This window comes from Benincasa hispida, chromosome 3 (assembly GCF_009727055.1).
Source record: "Benincasa hispida cultivar B227 chromosome 3, ASM972705v1, whole genome shotgun sequence".
Classification (NCBI taxonomy): Eukaryota; Viridiplantae; Streptophyta; class Magnoliopsida; order Cucurbitales; family Cucurbitaceae; genus Benincasa; species Benincasa hispida.
The window spans coordinates 11,726,063-11,734,105 of NC_052351.1; positions in this window are offsets into that span (position 1 = coordinate 11,726,063).

Genomic DNA, 8,043 nt, shown 5'->3' on the forward strand with positions numbered 1-8,043 from the left:
AACATAATTATCACATAACTCAATTTATATAATTTCAAAAATATAATTATTACAAAACTCAAGTCACAATAAACATAAATTCTCATCCCGCGTACTTTTCACAACCATAACAAATATGAAATATTGAATAGTTACCGCATAAAACAATTAGAAACATGCTTTTTTCACACTCATTATAAAATTAACAAGTATAAAATAACAAATATTTTGCAACTATATTTTAACTTTTTCGTACTTTAATACATTTTTAAATTATTTTAACATTTAAGACTTTCTACCTTAAGCCATAAATGTTGTAGCATTTAAATGGAAAGCTTGCCTATGATATTTTAATATTTAAATTTTAACTTTTAAAAATTATAAAATTAAATTATATTTTTACACATAATAGTATTATTTTTATACTATTTTCTTTCAATGAAAAATTTATTGGAAATAACTCATTTAATATATATAATTTTGTTTGGTTGAGAATAAACAAAATTACTAAAAATGAATATATTAAAAAAAAACAAATGGAAAAATTTTCCCCACGGAGAACCTGATCCCCGCAAATTCCCTGCGAAGAATTTCGCGAGAACGAGGAATGAAATAGAGGGACGGGATGGATATGAAATGCTTAATAGTTACCCCATTATAATAAATGTGAACATGCTTTTTCCACATTCATTATAAAAACTACAAGTATAAAATCAAACATAATATGTCAAAATTTTATCCAATTTTTATCCATACTTTATTTTATGAAAAAACATCAAATGGAAACTTATCATAAAGTTATTTAATATATGCAATATATATACAACTTTCATCGTCCCATAGTAATTAGAATAATCAAATATATTCAACACAACGCAAAAATCAACAAACTTTTAAGGAGATTAATTAAGAATAAAATCAAGCTAAGAATAGAATCACACAAATCAAGTAATCGCTTCGAATGTAATAGGTACAATAACATAAATATCATAATTTAGTCATAAAAATTGTCTAAAAGAAACTTTAATCACATAATGACTTCCAAATCATACTTTGAACATACAAAATAGCCTCCAAAACTCATTTCAAACACATACAATTTAACTACACAACTATTCTCCAAAAGAATACATAATAAGCTCAAATATCTCATGAAAAAACATTAAAGGGCATATAAAAAATTTCATCATGCTAATCAAACGACGTCTCTAAATGAGTTTGAAAGCATAGATAGCATCCAAGTCACCTTTTAGATCTCTCATCAACAAATTTTTAACAAAAATCTAAAAATAAGGATGATAAAAGAAAAGGTACAAAAAGCTACATGCCTTTGAGCTTAACCGAGAAGAAAATCAACCTTCAAATGGAATCTTTGAACAAAAGAAACAAAAATATTTGAATGAATAATCATACAATCTAGCTAATACAGAGAACGACCTCTTATCACACAATAAGTTCCAAGTAAAATTTTGTTCACACATAGACAAACTTCAAAACAAAATTTGAACGCAATAAATCATGCTTTAATCAAACAATGAGTCATTCAGCAAAATCTATTCATAATAAATAACATTCAAATCATAGCTTAATCACATAAATATTCTCAAAATCACAGTTTAAACAAAAACCTACACTTAATCACAAAAATTGCTTCCAAATTACAATTTATCTGCACGAATGAAATTAATAACTTTCGAAATTGACAACAAATTGAAATCAATAACTTTCAAATTGATTCACGAACATGCATCAAATTATTATTGTTTAAGACCACATCTTACTGATTCCTTCCTTTTATTATTAGTTTTCAAAACAGATTTCTTCCTAAAATGATCTTACTCTTAATTTTGCCCTTGTTTCTATACTACACAAAATGCCATTTCACAAGCAATGCAATTTTTTCCTGCATTTCTATATAACACAAAAAATCCTACGTTTTTTTCTGCGATGGTCCTCTGAACGTGTAGGTAAAATAAAAAATGGGACGGTCCTCTAAACGGCAACGATGATCTCCCCTCTAAATGTTCCTCTTAGCTTCAGAAAAATGGCTTGCGCAACTCCTCTTCTTATACGAACGACGGACTAAACAAGTAAAAGACTAAACCCTAAGTAAATGATTCTAAAAAATACCTCTTGCAACTAGATCTTATTTCGTTGCAAACTATTGCGACTAATTCTATTTTCGTTGTAAATTATTGCGACAAAAGCTCTTTTCAAGACTTATGACTAAAGCCCATTCTGTCGCATACCTCAGATGACACATTCTGCCTAATTAATTGAGCTAATTGCATCAAAATTATTTTTCCGTCGCTCATTGCGAGGACTTTGAAATATGTCACACGCCATTTGCGACGATTCGAGTTTCATCGCATGCCACTTACGACGATTAGATTTATCTGTTGCAAGTTTGAGACTTATTCAATTTTTCGTCGCATGGATAGGATGCAACATTTATTTCATCACTATAGTTGCGATGTGAATTTCGTTGCTAGATTTTTATCACTAAAAGTTATAATTCTTGTAGGTGTATAGATGAGAGAATCTGAGCACAATGACTTCACATTGTCTCCTTAAGACAGTTTTACTCACTCTAGTATATGAGTTTCTTGAGTAATTGTCTCCCAGGATAGAACATATTACCTTTCTTAAGAAAGCAACACCTCGTCCACAAGATTCAACGAACTATGCTTCGTGAAAATAAACCGAACTTAAAAAAATTAATAAAATGGGATAAAAGTTTTATGAAAGTAAAGTGCTTATGAAAATTTTGTTCTTTTGATGCAATTTGAAGAAGAAGCATATACATAGACTATTTTTGGCTATTCGAATAGTCACGTCTATTCTTCAAGTTGGTTAATTACGAACAGACATGTTCATTCATGAAACAATACAACTCGAATGGTCACATACCATTTATTTTGGTACCCTCTTATAAATGGTAAGTTGACAATTTAAGATCAAAGAAAAAAATAAAATATTCGATATTTCCTATTGAAGAATTTGCATTGAGATAAGTAGTAAAAACTTTGAACTTTCCCTAGTGAACATCAATCAAGTTTACTTGGTTAATCAGTTAACTTGATGCCTTGAACTATCAACCATTCTAGAATAAACTAAGACAATTAAAGTTACACAGTTTCTCATTATAGTAAAGTTTGTTCTCATAATTGTATTCATTTTGGCCTTGAACACCTCCTGATCTCATGAGTGTTTTATACAATTCGCCTTAAAAATTCTCATAGAAGCGACCCTTCATACTCACATAGGTGATTTTTATAAAAAACATCGTATATGCTATTTTCATAAATAATTATTCAACAACTTAGAAATCATTAAAGGCATAGTGCTTACCCTAAAAACCAAACTTGCATTGTCTCATCTGTTGGGAATGTCTTAGAACTCGCAATTCGTGTTAAACATTTCTATTTAATCAATAACAATAACTTGTTGATTTTGCATCTTATTATGAAAATCCAATAAACACATCATTGACTATAGTCTGAATGCTGTAACTTTATGTAGTGACATAAATAGGATCAAATTAATAGTATATAGCCTAAATGGTCTAATAAGTATATGGATGAAATTGGGTATCTCATCCTAGTAACACTATTGGATACGACCTACTCTGTAGTTGTTACAAGAATTTGTAAGGTGCTACAAATGATGTGATCCACAAATCGTTCATGTTAAGACATGAGAGTGTGGACATCCTATGCAATGAGTTTGCATATAGATTAGACCACGAAAATAGTCACTTTTCTTTATAACGACCGTTTACTGTTAAAACTTACTATTTCATTTATTATATAACCTAGGTTAACTCGATCTTAATCCTGAGGTAGCTATGAACTCCTGTTTGTTCGGGATTATCCTTTGATATGCAAACCGTGAGAGTAGTCTAACAACACTGCTCAATAAGCTTATGGATAAGACCGGATGAATAGCTGGAGACATAGTCTTGCAAGATGGAATTCACTCCTATCCTATTTAGGGTTCACAGATAGATTGTGCTCTTAAGTACTGACTCCAGGTCTTGAACAATCGGGACCCCGCCTTCTCATGATAGAGAAAGGATTTGATTCATAGAGATTATGAATCAGAATTGTTCATTAGAGGATCAGTAGGAACTTAAGGAGCAAGATGTAGTCACAGGGGTAAAACGGTATTTTTGACTTAGCTGTGATTACGAACAACCTGTGAAGAATCGACTTACTGATTATGGTTATTAAGTGGACATAATATATCTACAGTGAGGGGAGTTCAACTATGGACTATAGTGGAGTGTCCCCATTCGTTAACGAATGGGGTTAGATCGGACTAATGAGTTTAGCTAATTAATCTCGAATCGTTGGAGCCCATCATCTGTAGGTCTGTGAGGTCCCCCTACTAGCTCGTAAATGGATAAGCTTTAGGGTAGCTTGAGAGATTAATTTGAAACATTCAAATTAAACGGAACAAGAGAATAAATATTTAAATATGATTTAAATATATAAAGATGATTATTATGCAAAAATTAATTTATGAAAATAAAATTTTGAATTAAAATGATTTAATATCATTTTTGGTTTTAAAAAGAAAATGAAAATCGTTTGCATGATTGCACAAAAATGGAAAATGTGTATTTTCCATTACCATCATCTTTATGCTCACACAAAATTCATTATCTTCTTGACCTTGATTCTCCAAGCATGAGCTACAAGCCATGCACTCCATCACTTTGCATGTTCATCTATTATATAAATTAGAATGGAGTTAGTGGAGAAGGAGATAATGAACAAAATTTCAAAAGAATTTTCTCTAAAGAAGAAGCTGTCTTCTTTGGCTGTACTGTTGTGAGTTTCTCTGGTTTCCTCACTTCTTCAAGCTGTTCTTGAGTCCCACAACTCTGCCTAAAGCTCCAAGAGTATAGTAGGGAAGACTTTGAGGTGGTTCACGTTGATAACAATGGCAAACAACAGCTGAACAGGCGTTATCTTTAAGAGTTCATCAAAGGTATGTTCATAAAACCCATTTTTTTTTTAGAAGAGCATGCTGTAGTTTTAGCTAAAATTAGTAAATTAGAAAGCTTATGGATCCTTGATACTTCCACTGCATGTTGTTTTACTCTTTCATCATCATCCTAGAATGGGTAAGAGGTCATAATTTCAACACAGTGCTCATTAGGTTATCCAGAGGTCGATTTGCTCGTTGAATCTAGAACTTGGGATCTCTAGTCAACAAGGTTGAGTTGCCTCTTCGGTTAACTTTTTAAAATTATAGGCTATATTTCCATTCTCCTTGATGAACTTTCAACCAACTCTCAGGTTATACCTTTTACAAGCGGATCCGCAATATCATCTTTTGATTTTACAAAGTCAATTGTGAAACTTTCACTATAAAGTAACTGTCTAATTGTATTATGACCGCATTCTATATGTCGGGACATATTATTATTCATTAAAAAGGGTATAGGTTGTATCCACACTTTGGGAATACTATCCAAATTTTATAGCCGCTCAAACATATCCCAACCTTTTTTTTTTCTTTCAAATTGTTTTCTACGTTCTAAACTTGGATTATCAATTTAGAATAGCTACTTCTCCTAAATACCCCAACATAGAAAATTTTAGCTTTTCCATAAGTCCCAAGGAATCTTTTATGTTTTTGTACATAAAATTCTATATAAAACATAATTGACGTTCAAACAACAAGATATATTCACTGGATAAGTCTTATCATGGTTTTGGAATTAATCATTTTATAGAACATAAATTTTTTTATTTGAAATATCATTGTTATGGGATATTCTTACTTGCATATATTTTTTTTCTCTAGTGATTCCCAAAGATTTTGGCCAAATCTACCACTATAAACATTATATAGTGTGTTATTTAGTCCATCCAAAATGTGGCTCTTGCATAAATATTTTGCATATGTTTTTATGTCTCAAGTGTAAGCAACTTTTCTTTATTGACTTCTCCTTCAATGTTACAGTAGCATTTGTTTTTTAAGAAAAAAATTGCCCATATTCCAAGTTGCAAGGGAGATAGGAATATCTTGTTGTCATCATTTTTAAATCAAAATTTTCATCATTTTCTCTCCATGATTTGGACAAAAATGTGGTACAATAATATCGTATTGTTTATGACATTTATGTGAAATCGATCACCAAATATTTGTGACAAATAAATAACTTTAGTAAATAGCTTTACCAAACAAGTACTTACGAAATAAAATTAAATAAGAAAAAAAAAACTTAAATATGATTCATTATGCTTGAAACTTAGAACAACGCGAAAACATTATGTTTGATACGTTTATGCATAATATTAAAAGCATGTCAAAATAAGCCACTGAAAAAGGAATACTCATGGATTATATCCCATATTCATACATAATTACAAAATTATAACATTAGTACAAAACATTAAATAATAATTCAGAGCACATATGTCAAATTAGATTTCGGCTTTCAGAAAAAAGAAGAAGATTAGCAATCCTTCTTTGTCATTATTAAAATCAAGGGCACTAAAATGACTATTTTTCACAACTAAATGCATTAGACTTGAAATCAACCCGTAGTTTTTCAAACACAACTAGGGAACAAATTCAGGCATTAGAGATGCAATTGTCTAATTTGAATCACACGCTACCACCATGAAATCCACAATAATAAACACAAATGAAATATATGAATAAAATCACGTTGGTTTCTACATGCTGGAAGAAAATAGAAACAATGTAAATATTCTAAAATGATTTTATACGTAAATTTATTTGTTTTAGAAATCAACACACGCACACAGGTACGGTATATATATATATATATATTATATTATATATATAACCACCAAATAAATCAAATGAATTATGAAATTAAATGAATTCTACACATAATCAAAAGAAATCCATTAAAACTTGGTTGGACGTCTATAACACAAGATTTAACAAGAGACATATTTATTCTTTTTATGCCATTTGCATTTATAGATTATTCTTGGTCATTCGAATAGTCAGGTCTCTTCTTCAAATTGGTTAATTACAAAAAGACATATTTATTCATGAAACAATACAAGTATATACGAATAGTGACAGACCTTTAATATTAATATTGTTGTTTTCAAAACTTATTAGAGAAATATTGTTGTTTTGAAACTTATTAGAGAAATATTGTTATTTTGGGGAATTCGAGGCCAGAGGTCGAACGTTGAGAACTCGACGAACAAAAAAAAAACTTGGAAATAATACATAAGCCGAAACTTCAACCCTCGACAAGGGAAATCTCGCGAATCTCGCTTAGGATGTCGAAGGTTGAAGTTTCGACACACATCCACCTTCGAGATTGCAGGTTATTATTTCTTTTTTCCTTCATAGATGAAAATAAAGTAATGAGATGGTATCTATATGTATCTGTGTACTCGAGCTGTTTCTAACAACCTATGCATTTTGTTATCATTTCGAATTAGATGGAGGCTTGTAGGATTGACATGAGGGGGTGGGGATGACTATATTTCTAGGAGCGAACTCCAGGCGAATATGAAGCGCATGGATACAAGTTATGCCTTGGAATGAAAGACAATTCCGAATTAGCTTTGTCTACGAACAAAAAAGTAGATCCATAATAAAAAAAAAAGTGCTTGTGATTGTTCCAGAAGAAATGAAAGCTAGTAATCATTAATTGAAAAAATAACAACAATAACAGAGAGAGCGAGATATTGAGATAGAGTGAGAGTGAGAGAGCGAGATCTTAGGAGAGAGCGATACTGAGAGAGTGAGATCTTAGGGAGAGAGTGAGAGTGATGAGAGCAAGATTTTTAGGAGAGAGCGAGATTGAGAGAGCAAGATCTTTAGGAGAGAGCGAGAGTCTTTACCTTTATTTGAACTTTCCATAGAAATATATATAAAAAAAGAGAAAAAAGAGCTAATAATCATTTATAATAATCTTGAATATCTTAGATATAATTGAATATATTAGATTATTATACTATAATTGAATAATCATTAGACAACAAATTGAATATATTAGATTATTATACTATAATTGAATAATCATTTAAGACAACAAATTGAATATATTAGATT